Raw genomic sequence first — 14,071 nt, 5'->3', positions numbered from 1 at the left:
TAATGAAGTTTGAAAGATTCTTAATTATAACAAAATTACTGCACACTTTTCTCCAGACCATGATCATAAGTTTTCTAATGATTTGATCACGTTTAACCTAAGTAAATCGTGTGTATATTATGTTAAAATATAACACCGTGCAATAGAAAACGTGAACATAAATTAAGATGGTTTATACGACAAAGTTTTCTATAATTAGAAACGTAAAGATATACCTGTAAATTCTAGACACGATTGTAAATTTCGACCACCTAGCTTGAATGGGCTTACTTTAAATAGAACCGATGACATGATTATTATAATTTGCACTGGTATAAAGAGATCACAATAGTTCGAGAAAATTTGGAGGGGCTTAATAAAAGAGCAGTCACTGACGCTTTTGGTCTAGTGATGCAACATATTTTATTCTTCTGAATACAATTAAAATTTTGGAAGTCTAATTAAGCTGCATTGTATGTAACTGTTTAATATATACGTTGAATATATTATGTATCAAAATTCAAATGACCTGGCTAAAATTGAAAAACTGGCCTCATTTCTAGAACTTTTAATCCTCCACGTTGATCCAGGGGTTTTATCACAGGCCCTGAGTTAGCGCACTATTATGTAACGTCGTTAGCACGCACGCAGTAATTGTAATAGATATGTTATAGCCACTGAATCACAGTAAACAAGATGATATGTATGCACAAACGTCATTATGTAGACCCTTAGCCGTTGACCATTTCTGGCTACAAAGCCATCCGCATCTTGCGTTTATATTCCAGAAAATTCGATTAAAGCCAAAATAAAGGCCTCCCGCAAGGTTCGCCAGTTCGGTCTTCTCCAAGCAAAGGTATATGTACGTAAAATCCTTCAATGATGAAGTTTTGTTTGAAGTTTTCTCTGTCATAAAACGCTATCCGGTAGTAGACAGAAATTAGTTACAGTCTGACTTTGTGCAGCAAAAACAAGCATAGTTGTTGTACGAACGTTTTTGTACGCAAATGCATACAATACAATGCGTGCTAACTCGATGTCTTTAGATCGGTAGTTGATACTAACCGTTTCCTGAACGTTATGCTGTACAAACGATGTTTCCATCTTTTTGTCAGCAGTTTTGTAAACTACCTCCTTGGAAGCGTAGTAAGGAGAATCGATTGTTAATTGACAAGATTTTGTCCCACGACTCAAAACATTCATGTGTGATACATAAAAAATGTCTCTTGTGCAAGGGTTCATGGACAGAAATGTAATACGCAATACACAATCAAAATTTAATTTTGAATGTGTGACTAATAGCAGACAAGTTAAAAAGTTTATTATAAAGCGTAGTTCCCCAGAGGCAGCGATACGTCAGCCCGTATTCAACATAATCACTTTACTGGATTATAGTCGACATCGCGTGCATACTGAGAACAAACAACAATTTTATACGAATAAATTAAGGAGCGCTCTGTCTTGCATACATTTCAACGCTTGCAATTTGCTTTTCAACTTTGCCGATTGATATACTACAGACTAACTTGATTGTAGATCTACAAGTTTTTGCTGGTAATCTTTATTGTATCAATCTAGAATGGCCAAGACGAATTGAGCTCTCTTCGGAGCTTTATCCCCACTTGATCTAAATATATTTGTTTCAATTTCTTGGCTTAACATTTTTCCGAAGCTCTGAACCGAGTCCATCTGTTTGGTAAGATTAAGTTGTTCCCCAAGCCGGTATTACTTTACATTATCGTAATTTAGATGAATGGCAAAGAGAGCCGTGCCCACCGCCCGCTTCTAGGAAAAACGTCGTATAATGCTTGATAATGGCATCCCTACGTCACGCAGCTGCGGTTTTCGCGCAATTATCTCCAATTAAATTTATATAATGGTGTTTACCTCATTCCTACGTTGAGTTCAGTTTACGTTTCGCCACCGATGCGACAGCTTCGATGCGGCGACTTGGTCCTTGTGTATTGTGCATGGATTTGTTCCAGAACATTGTGCTCTCGCTGTACTCTCAGTTTAAATCACTCTTATTGGACTGATACGCATTCATTGTGTATATCTTCTTTCGTTTCGACGCAAGTTTTGTGAGTAACATTATTCTTATTTATAAATTCACTGATGTCCTCAATTTCTTACGGCTTTAGTTGAGTTACGACTCTGGTACCCGTATTACCTTTGTGATTTAGTACATTTTCAAAATATTTTCCTTGTAAACTAATTAGGTGGTTGTTAACAATCTGGGTAACGATAAAAAAATGTATTTTCCAACGGCACTTTCGTATCTGTGGAGCGGAAATCATGATAATTGTGTTTGTTGATAATTTGACGATATTTCTTTGGCTTATATTTTCGATGCTTATGATATGAATATTTCTTGTGCATCTTCAGGCCGTCAAGTCTTTTACGAATAAAGATATTATTCTTAAGTAAAACTGTAGGATAATTCAGTCAAGTTTAATCAAACAGATAATTATGATTTTTCTAGACTGATTACTGTGATTTGTGATCATAAAAAATAAATATGCTTAATGATCAGTGTATGATACACAATGCTGTTTGTATATAAGAAGACATTACATCTAAGTGGAGTTGACAAGTTCATTATATGTTATCAGAATGTAAACATTCTAGATATTAATAGTTTTATACAAGGATACTGCAACTGTCTGGGTGCGGTGTTATTTTCAGTCATTTAACACTGTTACAAATCTTTTATTATTTTCTATTTCCACGGTACAAATATTTCATGTACTTTCTGATTATTTCTCTATATCAAAATACATTTCCAATCCTCTCTTGGTTCTTAGTACAAAGAGTTCCTTCAATGCTATCAATAAGGTCTTTGAGGCCGGATAACGAAGAAATATTGACCGGCCTTGAGAGAAATAACTTATACAAGACTATCATTTCCATAGCATTTTTATACTTGCTGTGTTCTTCACTAAATATGTACCAAAAAGGCCTAAACCTACGTCTCATCAGTGACCTTGATCAATAACGTCATGCGAAGGATAACATATATTACTAATTTCGCAAGAATCAGTATCGCGTCAGTAGCCATATTAACATTATATGTGCAATGCAAAACTGCCTTAATTAACATATGTTTTTATGTAACTTGACGAGTAAATCGCGTGGCAAGCCGATAGTGATTCATGAGCTGTGGTCAGTAGGTCTATTTTCGTATGGCCCCACGATAAGCGGGTAACTCCGGGTTTATACGCTAAATTAAATATCGTTTTTGAAGTAACATTGAATTTCCTGAAATTAGGGTCTGTCAGCAAAAAGGGGTATTAATTAGAAGTTGGCGTGATGTTTGTTTGTTATTTGGTTTTGCTGTCTGTGAAATTAGGATACAAAATATAGCTTTTTGAATATTGAAATCAGCAGTTCTATCATCACTCATTCTGCTTTGTGTTTTCTAAATATCACATTTATTTGATACTCCCAAAGATCGTCCAGTTTCCTCAGTTCTGTTACCTTCGTGACCAAACTAATTTGTGTCCAAACGACCACTGTTAAACAGACCGGTATTTATTTCCGTTGTCGCCTTGCTATTAAAAGTGTTCAAGCCCATCGACCTTCGCTTCTGGTCAGTCACGATAATTCCACATCTTTGGTACGTCTACCTCTTTCGTGACGTATCTCGTTTAGACTAGTTGTAATCGATGCAATTGGGGATTTGAGAAAGCTAAGTAAATTCTTAGTAAAATAATAATCTGTGTCTGAGTGTCTTCTAATAGAATGGCACATCAAAATATGCTTGGATCCTTACATACGGTTACAGCAGCTTTTGCAATTTGGTCTATAGTTTCGTTTAAAGCGAGCCCCATAGAAGGTCTTTAAAATCAAATATGTAGAACGGATTATATTAATAAAATCCAATTTAGAATCTAATTACATATTTTGATAATATCATATAAATGTATAAGTTTATATTTGGTAAAAATATCTTATAAAGTAGCTTGTTCATCCTTATAGATGACTAATACCAAAAATATTGGGGACATTAAGTACACAAGTACTTTTAATTTAGTAATTAATCATGTATAGTAGCAAATAAGGAAAAATCGTAACATACCGCTTATAAGAATCGCGGTCAGTGGCACTCCGCTCGCAGGAAATCAAGCATGTTAGCGTTGTTATGTCATTTTATAGCTAAATACTATTGCTAGCAAATAGCTCGAACTTTATACTTGTAAATAAGGATGTCTGGTGATAAAAACTATTGTTGGATCTTTATGGTTCTCTACTGTGCAGATGATCGATAGTACATATATATGAATTATGAGATAAAGATGGAATTGACGCTGTAAATATCTTTCATTGCAGTTAACCAATCCTTTCGTTTAGGATATGCCTCAAACGTGTTTTTTTTTCTTAGTCCGAACTGTTTCACTGCTGGGCAAAAGCCTCCCCATTTTGTCTCCACACCTCTCGAACCTTTGATTGTTCCCTCCAATTCGTTAAAGGCGTCCAGATCGTCCCGCCATATTTTCCGGGGCCGACCTCGTCAGCGGTGGCCGTCTTGTGGTATCCACTGGGTGACCATGTTGATGTCAAGCGTGTTGCGCGTCAAAAATCACTTTTTAAAATAAAAGTATCAGACTATAGAACGGACAAACTTACTTCCGCACATATAAAATGTGCGTTGCAATTTTAACGTAAAGCGCCGGTTATTTCAGCCTGTTTTCCAACTGCAACCTTGTATTAAACAAGGCTGAAATGTGAGACGTTATGCAATAACTATTTACCTGCCAATGCACTTCCACATTGACTAAGGAAAACCATTTCCCTGAGTTGACTCATAAAATACTATATTGTATACAAAGATATATTATCTGTATAATATACTATGTGAGCAGTACATAGACATTCCTTGTATATCTAATAACAACAGGCACCCCATAAATTATGTTTTATGTCGATCAAATTGTAATTGTAGACAGAAATTGTACCATTAGTATTGGTTTAACTGCTGGCATTTCGTAAACGATATCAAATTATGATACTTACGTAAACGATATCAAATTATGATACTTAGATTAAATACTTAAGTATTTAGTAGGAATGCTAGCTTAGGTATATGCCTTGGATTAGTTGGTGGTAGTGGATGCATGCAGCTTGCCTAAGACCGGGAAGGTTGGCTCTCGTAAGGGGAAGCCTACGTTCAACAGTGGACGCCAATAAGCTGATATGACGATGAGCTTCTACGCCTGGCTAGACCAAACGGTAACAGCTGTAGACAAAACTATTGTTGCAAAACATACTATATTTACACATGTGTGTACATTATTGTTCTCTTCCCTATTGACGCAGTAAATAATACGTCAGTGTTAATATTGTAGAATGTAGACAATGCTAATCTGTTGCAGTTACTATATGCTGCCTTCGATTTTGTCATAAAACTGATTGCTTGAAAAACTCGTAAAAATAATTTAACTACTGTAATCTTATTCAGCGAACTTATTTTTTTAAATAAAACATAGAGCTACTGAAACTGAGGGAAGGTATCCTAACAATTACCATTTTTGGGTATAGGACACGTTTAACGCACCTCTTTCAGTATACTGACAGCTACAGCTATTTCAAACCAATCAAAAATATTTACTTACGAAATCGTGAATGAGCAATTATCCAAGTAAAACAACGGACAGACACCTTGTCCCAAATATAAGATAAATAGATCATACGTGACGTAAAGCCGTGTACTGATCCACTGCAGTCATCTGTATCCTATCACGTTACAGTGGAATCTCTGTCTGTTGCACTCAAAAACTAAAATAGTACGAGGAAAACTCCTAGAGATGCAACATGCGTGAAATAATACGCCTGTGGTTTCAAGATAATATGAAAGACAGTTGTGTTAAAATTAAAGAAGAAACTGTGTATCCATGTCTTATAGCATCTTTAGTCTGTACCATCCCTCATTGGGCAAGCGTGGTGATTAACGCTCAATCCTTCTCCGTGTGAGAGGAGGCCTGTGCCCAGCAGTAGGACGATATAAAGGCTGTAAAGAATAACGAACGAAGTTTCGTAAAATGCTATCTACGGATAATATAGTTAGGAGTTTTAAAAGGATTTAGTGAATTCTACATTAAAGTAAAACCTTGGATAATCTATTTGTCGTTTACTAAGTTAATTTTCTCATGTTGTTTTGATGGCATTCATAAATAAAAAGTATACAAACCGACATCTAATCTTTGATAGAAATCTCTATAACGATTATTTCGATGCAGTCAAACCTCACATGACTATTACCAAGCAAACAGACCTGTTTGGAATAGCGGACTTCAACCTGCTTTCACATAGATATAAATATCTACATGTAGTATTGATAGCGTTGCAATCCGACCTCTTAGATTCGTTGACCCGCTATATACTATATACCAAAGTCCGTGTTAGACGGCTAGTAACGCAACCGTAAGATCGATTAGTTAAATCAACCATGTAAAGTTAATTTATGACTGACCGAGAAAAGGGCTTTAAATGCCAGTCCCACGCGCCCAATTGTGGTCAATTCAAGTTTGACATGAAACGCAATTTTGTCGCATTCCGAAATCTTTGTAAAATTTTACAATCTTCGTTTTCAATGTATAGCAGCCCTTTGGTTAAATGAAGTCATTCTAGTATGTGATCCTATCTTTTTAATTAATCTGATTCACAATGATTCTCCGAAAGAAGACCCATGTATGTAACATTCTATCCTGTTCAGCTGACTGTAGCTCCCCCAGCAAACAAAAGACGAACCTTTTGCAATTCCAACCTTGTTCAAATATATTAATTAATTTTATTAGTGTCGTGCGTAAGTAATGTGTCATATTTATACGAATTTTATTGATTACTTTATCTACACGTGCGACGTAATTCGAATGCGGGGTTTTTGTGTTTCTACAAATTAGCTATATTATCTGTTTTATAAATAGACAAGGTTTGTAATTTCATGAATTATTTATTTTTCAAATTAATCGCTCTGAGTTTTAATGAATTTCGTTCCGCTTTGTGTCGTGGCGACAATTTCGTGACATGTTTTGTAATTGAAACTGTCAAAATGTAATGTTTGGCGTGAGCGCAGCTCATTAAAACTGAACAGTATATGCAGACAAGTAGCAATTTAGAACAATCTTGAGACAACAAAAAGCTTACACAGTTCTCGAGCCAATGTTACTATATCATTCACATAATTGACCGCAGGAATTCATTAGCGGCGCAGTACCATCGGAAATGATATCGTAACTGCTTCACTTAAGGTCCATAATAGTCTGGTCCGGTAGTGGGTTTTCCTCGAGAGACGAAGGTGAGCGAGGGTTGGGCGTGCGTCACAGATGCAGTGAACATTGACCAACCCTTCGATTCGTTGAAATCGAAGCAAGTGTTGCAACCTTGAATTAATTAATGCTTTCAATCTGGTGAAATATGATTTATTACAAAAGTTCTTTGTATTTCCATACATTGTTTACCAGCTCACGGGACTTTCGGCATGGTAAATTGTAAAACTGTCCATACAATTTCGGCATCCTATACTAAATCAAACGATAATTACAGCAGCATTCTATAAATTATGTTGAAGATATACTTACTTTAGACATGGACTTTGTAAAGCACAAAAACTTAGCTGGGAAATCATATTAGTCATCAGAGCCAAGAGTCTAACGTCTTTCAAAATAAGAAATAAAATAGTTACTGGATTTTTTGATTCTTGGTGACGTGTTGTTTACAAATCGTGCGCGTGATTCACCGCACTATCGTGTAAAAAGCACAACATTTCAAAGGTCCACAACTTAATAATAAAATGTACAAAAAACCCTAGATGTAGTGATATAAAAACCTGTCTGGATCTTATTCAAATACACTGTAATTATCATAATTGGTTAAATAGTTCTAGTCTGCAGTTACAAATCTTATATTTCCACAATTCTTTTGCTAATAAAACTGCCTGAGCTGTGTTTGTTCTGAATACCCATTTATCTTAGATACGATTTTAACGTAATACATTTTGTTATAACTAGCATGACTTAAGTTTCTATTATTCATATACAGCCTTACCTGTATTTTGAAACTACATATAAGTATATCTTCAACCAAATCTAAAAGTCAAATAGGTAAACCAAAAGTTGAATTACCACAAAAATAACGACTTCTGCTTATTAGTGCGTACAAGCAAACGAAGTGTACCAAGGGAAAGGGCTTATGACGAACGTCTGGCGTAACGGCCTAACAATTTTCAAATAATTTTGTTCTGTGGCAACCTTTCAACGATGTATTGCATGTGCACGTTGGTGATTACGTAGATTCATTCAAGCTGTGCCAACACGCGTTTACAATGAACTTTGCTTTACTTATATGGAAACATTGTTGTGGAGACATTTTTTTTGTTGGGAAATCGTCAAAATCTCAGAGTGTCAGACTCTACTGACTAAAACCCACCATGTTCATTCTTAAGCGCTTTATGTACCAGGGCCGCTGTAACTCTTTCGAACAATCCTGCAGCCCTACTTATCGAGATATCAGCTGTGACCTTAACTACAACTGAACACAAATCTGTCTAAAATCGTGGGAAATTCTGAAGCTAATTTTTCTAATACAATCAGGAAAACCGCAACACAATATATACAAAATCATACAACAAACTAGAAACTCAAGTGGAACGCACACACTTTGCCCAAAAACAACGTTAATGTAGTCCCAAAAACTTGTTTACTTTTATTTTTAAATGCAAATTCATACCGCCTCGCTATTTTCGGCGTACCACGTTGTTTCTAATCTTGGCACGTCAACAAACGTTGGAAACTCGTTACGAATTAAACGTATCAACTAAAAAATGTTTCATAAACTTTATTAGAAGTGAATATGAGTTGTTTTTGATTGTTTGTCTGTACTTCTACCGCACAACGTAATGCTGTAATCACGCAGGATCCGAGTGCCGAATATTTTTAGAATGCAAAAAATAATAGTTGTATTATAGTAGCAAAAAACGGTAGTGGAACTGCTGTTAATCGGAAAGTAAGCTTTAGAGCTACAGTTTTAAGATTCATTTTACACTGGAAGATTTGCAGTCTGTTCATTATGAACTGAAAATTATAATTCAGCTCGTACAAGAAAACCCAAATGCTAAACAAAATAAGTCCAAGAGTCCAGTCTGGTGCCCAGAAAGAAAATTATTATTTTTTCAGACATGGACTTTCAAAAGGACATAGCCGTTATCAATTAGTTATTGGGTTATAACTTGGATCATTGTTAGTTTGCATTTCATTGATAAGATTACACTTGTCAGTCGTGTGTCGAGTACTTGTTATTATCCTTATCAACATCTACCACTTTAACATTAAAAATGTTCTTATAAACTGCACTAATTATAGTACAGTTACTATTGAGACTGAAACGTTAATTATATCTGATTGTAATTTAATACCATTGTATTCAAAGAAATCGGAAATAGTTTAGGCATCTTTGACCTCTTAATCATTAATTGACGTAAATAGATAGAATATGCTTGATTGCAGATTTTAAACAAACTTTTCTAACGAATAATTTATTAATTATAAAGCCTGGTCACGTTTAAGTTTAGCCTTAACGTGCGGCCATATCTTAGGTTATTTTTATGTATAAATATAAATAACATACGTAATTAAAAATATACATAAAACGTGTTAGGGCCAGATGGAGCCGAGTGATGTCCATTTAAGTTATAAATAAGCGAAGGTAAGTTTCTTTTTTGGCCTACCGAGGTCTTACAAAACGTTCGTAAATGCAGGTTAAGCAAGCCTCTTGGTTAAAAATAGTATTAATTATAATAAGAGCGGGGAATTCGAGTGACGTGGTGAGAGGCGATCGCGGCCCGTCGAACGTCATAGAGTTCAATGCACTCTCTTGATATGTCGTCGCAATCGATTGAATAAACAAGCGCGTCTGCATCGAATCGTGTCCAATATTGCATGGCCAACACTATTTGATGTTTTGTCAGGCCTGTGGTATTCTTGTATTCTATCGTCTACGTTTTTACAGCTTTCAGTAGAGAAATCCTACAGGAGTCATTATGTGTTTTTTTTTAATTCGTCGTCTTTTAAGAGTTTTTTTTTACTAGTGCTTATTTATTCTTATTTACTATAGTTCTTGTTTTCTTATGTTACAAAATCTTTATCAAACTATTATTTTCTATCCATTTTCTATAAGGGTTTCTTGGCAACCATTCCTAATCCCTTATACTCTTAGCTTTTCTGAGCAGAAATAGCGATTCAAAGAATTGTTTACGGTCACTGGGCTAATGAAGCAATTGGACGTCTGTGCACGTCGCAGAAATGTTCTGTGCACAGCACAGCTGTTCTAAAAGGCAAACAGGCTATTGTTACATGGAAATGCATAAGTTCTAGAGCCAACTACCCATGTTAAATGATTGAATAACCATGCTAACTTGTCATAAATTACGCACGTTTGCTATTGTAGTATAGTATGAACTCGCAATTTAAATTTTGAAACTCAAATTCGAAGGATACTTCTTCTTTCAAATAGGCCTGTAAAATCCTTTTTCGAAACCTCAAACTAGTTGCACGGGTGCAAGGAGGTGGGTCTTATGGAGAAGGACCAGCGAGAGTGTAAAGCTTTTTTACAGTAAATAAGTGACAATAATATGATGTATTAATAAAGATATACAAAATAATTTTAGTGCAACAGTATGTTTGTTTAGGTAACAGAATCTATTAGAATGAAATTCACCTTTGGACTTACAAAAAGTCTTCCCACTCTTGAACGCTGACGTGAGTTCGTTAGTCAACGTTTAGTTTTTGCTATTACGAAATGGTGCAACGCACTATTACAGCTTACTAATCAGCTTTTTTTAGGATAATATTCCTATATGTACCGAAATGTACTTTTTAATTGACATCAAATAGTGTACGTACACGTGTGTAATTTTTTTTTCTACCATTTCTTCATTTCTTTCCCTATGTAAATTAGTGTTATGTCTGGCTTTGCCGTGCTCTATGTAGAATCGTATTTTATAGTTACTTTTTTTGGTGCGTTTGACTTTTTTTGTTAGTATCAGTAACAATCTAGTCTTGAAATTGTACTTTGATTTTATTAATTCGATAAAAAGCTTTCATTCAAATGATAAATTCTTCCTTCTAAGCCGTCAGAAGAGATTGTTTTGACATAAATTGGAGTATAAAACAAATTAAATACTTGAAAATTGTAGTCTAGACAAAATTCAACGTTAACGAGTCGGTATGCGGCTTTAACCTATAAAGGTTGTCGTAAAAGAAAGCTCCGATAGCAACCGGATTGCGTTGGAAAAATCAATAATGAATGTTACCGGTCCAATCTGGTTATAAACTTCGGTCATTTAAAATGAAGCCGTAAATATTTGGGCCCATAAACGGCCTAAAGCACACTGGAAAATACTGGGTCAATGAAAATTAAACACTCGTAACAGACTGCTTAAAGACCAGTTATTAAAGCTATGTACTAATAAATGATGGCGCCACCGGTTTCGGCAACTGTAAGAACATCGATTACTTAAATAATAAAAAATAAAGCGCTTAGTGATGACCTTTTTAAGTGAGAACTTTCATACGACATGAAATTTCATGAATAATTCACGAGGAACCCAGATCGAAAGTACTTACAGTTAAACGAGATTAGTCTAGAAAAAAATACAGACATTTTCTCCTTTGATAATAACATCATTGTCTTAAATAATATATTTTTCCTAATCCTCTCAAGCAATAACAAAAAAATATCTACACGTGCTGTCTTTCAGTTTTGTTATGAAACGAACCAAAGATATTCCAATTAAGGCGAATGCGGCACATGGGGCAATCGATGTTTACAAACAGGCAATAATTACTGGATCTAAAAATAAGAGGCAAAATTATCTGAGTCGAGCCACCCGGCAACAGGTGGCCGGGGGCGAGCAAACACATAGACCCTTGAAACTAGTACCGCCACGTGGAAAAATCGCGCAGGGACTTGTCCTACATAAAGGACGTGACCCACTTGAGCTTTGAAGGCGTAACTTCTTATCTTTGCAAAATAAATTAATATCAAGATTTTTGCACCTTTTTCACCTGAAATTTTTATTTTTTACAAAGGTTTTTCGGTCTTTGCAAAGTACCATACTATTGTTCTATATATAAAAAAAAAAGAAAGGAAAATCATTATTTGACACAACACAAGACATACATACACATGGAATAAAAAGTACAAAAACACATTATGCTAGACAGCTAGTACCAGACGCTGGTTTTCAATAACAATAAACATGGTAACCCTACCTGCATTCCCTTACTTCTCAAGTAATGCCTCCCACTTGATTCCCGTTGCTAAGCGACGGCTCCAGAGGTCCGATTAACATGTCGCACCAATAACCTATCCCTTGTTTTATCTAGATTGGATTCTAAAAGATTGGACGTGAATCGCTACTGGAAGGTTAAAAGCTCACATCGATGTCACGTAAGGTCGTTTAGTCGATAGAAAATCGGTATCGAGAATCGATTACTCATTTTGAGGATTGAGACTGCACTAAAGAGGCTTACACGATCCTATCAGCTTCCTTATGTTTTATGCATGGAATTTCTTCTCTGGTAACGTTATTTTCTTGAGTATGTCTTGTGTCAAAATTAAATTAAACTTTTAAATGAGAAAGTATGTTATGTATATTGTATATCCGCCCGTAGAACCAATTTAAATGGAATTGCCAAAGCTATTCTGAGGAAGGTCAGAGTTTATGCTCCCACATAAAGTTCGTCTAGGATGTTAATGAGAACGCAGACATTCAGACAAGTATAATATAAATATTTCAAACTGTAATGCGTAAATACCAGTTTAAAACACTCAAATTAACACTGTGTTTATTTATTGTAATGTTCTTTTATTTAGTAATTTAGAGGCTGGCTTGAAACAGCTATGTATGCTAATGAGACATTTGATTTCGAGTTTAGTAACTACGGTAACTTGACGTTAACTATGTTGTAAAATAACCATAAAACTTGACAGACTGTATTTTAACTTTAATATTATTGAATGAAATACCATTATCGTTTGGTAGCCACTTAGCTAGCTTTAAGCAATGGCTTCTGTGAAATATTCATGATTCTCTTTCACAATATAAATTCCTTAACAATTATTTTGGATTGACGTAAACAGTGATGGTAAATTTCGAAATAATATAAACAAATATACTAAACAGACTTTGCTCCATTTTAAATGTTGATAATGTTAAATCTATAAACAATATTTGGCGATAAACCGCAATATTATTATGAATAAATGACACAACAATATTACTTAATTACGAAACACGTGCTCAAGAAAACCATGGGTTCATAAAACATAAGTACAGTAAATGGAAGTTGATATTAAAATAACATCCTCAAAAAAGATACATACTTATATAAGATACAGTCATCCTTTTGAAGCCCCAAATAAATAAGGATAAAGTCATCGAAACACGTAATAGCCATGTCGAGAACCATGGAATAATCGTTGCTTGGGATGAAACGACCAGCGATTAGGGTCAACTCCAAGAACTTCATAATACAAAAAGCTACAACCCAGTTTAATCATCTCTGTGCCTTACATAGTACAGATGATGTCCTCCTAGCCGATTATCGGCAACGACGGCTATTCTCATATAAGGAGATTAACCAACTGCGCAGGACATATAGTGCTCAAGCATTTGCGCAAACACAGGTGCACTCACTATTTCTTCACTCTCATAATACTAGATAGTATAGTGATTGCATTCATAAACTGTCCCAACAGTGGTACGTGTCATATAATGCATAGTATAAACAGTAAATATAGGAAACTATTAGTATCGGATCAGATGTGTTATCAAGGTTAGCTTGGAGATAATCTTTGTTCTTGTCCTGTATTTCCGTATTGCATACTTGAAGAGACGTTTACTGTTTCTTCTTCGATATAACATACGGCATTTGCTTGTCATGAAATGAATACCCAGGACACATATTAAGGATTCGTGGAGTTAATTATCATGGACCCCTCGAAAAGCTCCACTTAAAAACTTGTCAAATATTAAGCTAGTCACAACATCTAAGGAATTGTGTTCTTCTAAAGAAGTCCTTAATACAGCTTCATA

General features: G+C 35.1%; 1 protein-coding gene across 4 annotated transcripts in view; it reads left to right on the top strand.

Annotated features, from left to right (window-relative positions):
* LOC124646290 (nuclear factor of activated T-cells 5) overlaps positions 1–14,071 on the top strand; it is a 75,439-nt gene that overhangs the window by 28,447 nt on the left and 32,921 nt on the right. The window contains exon 1 of one of the 4 annotated variants that reach the window (XM_047186410.1): positions 1,888–2,060. The exons of the other annotated variants lie outside the window; for them this stretch is intronic. The gene's annotated coding sequence lies outside the window, so the exon portion shown is untranslated. Of the gene's footprint in view, positions 1–1,887; positions 2,061–14,071 lie in introns of those variants that run through there. 4 annotated transcript variants of the gene reach the window in all.

The sequence above is a fragment of the Helicoverpa zea genome, chromosome 3 (assembly GCF_022581195.2).
Source record: "Helicoverpa zea isolate HzStark_Cry1AcR chromosome 3, ilHelZeax1.1, whole genome shotgun sequence".
NCBI lineage: Eukaryota > Metazoa > Arthropoda > Insecta > Lepidoptera > Noctuidae > Helicoverpa > Helicoverpa zea.
Note: the sequence above shows the minus strand (reverse complement) of the source record. Positions and strands in the feature narration are given on the sequence as shown.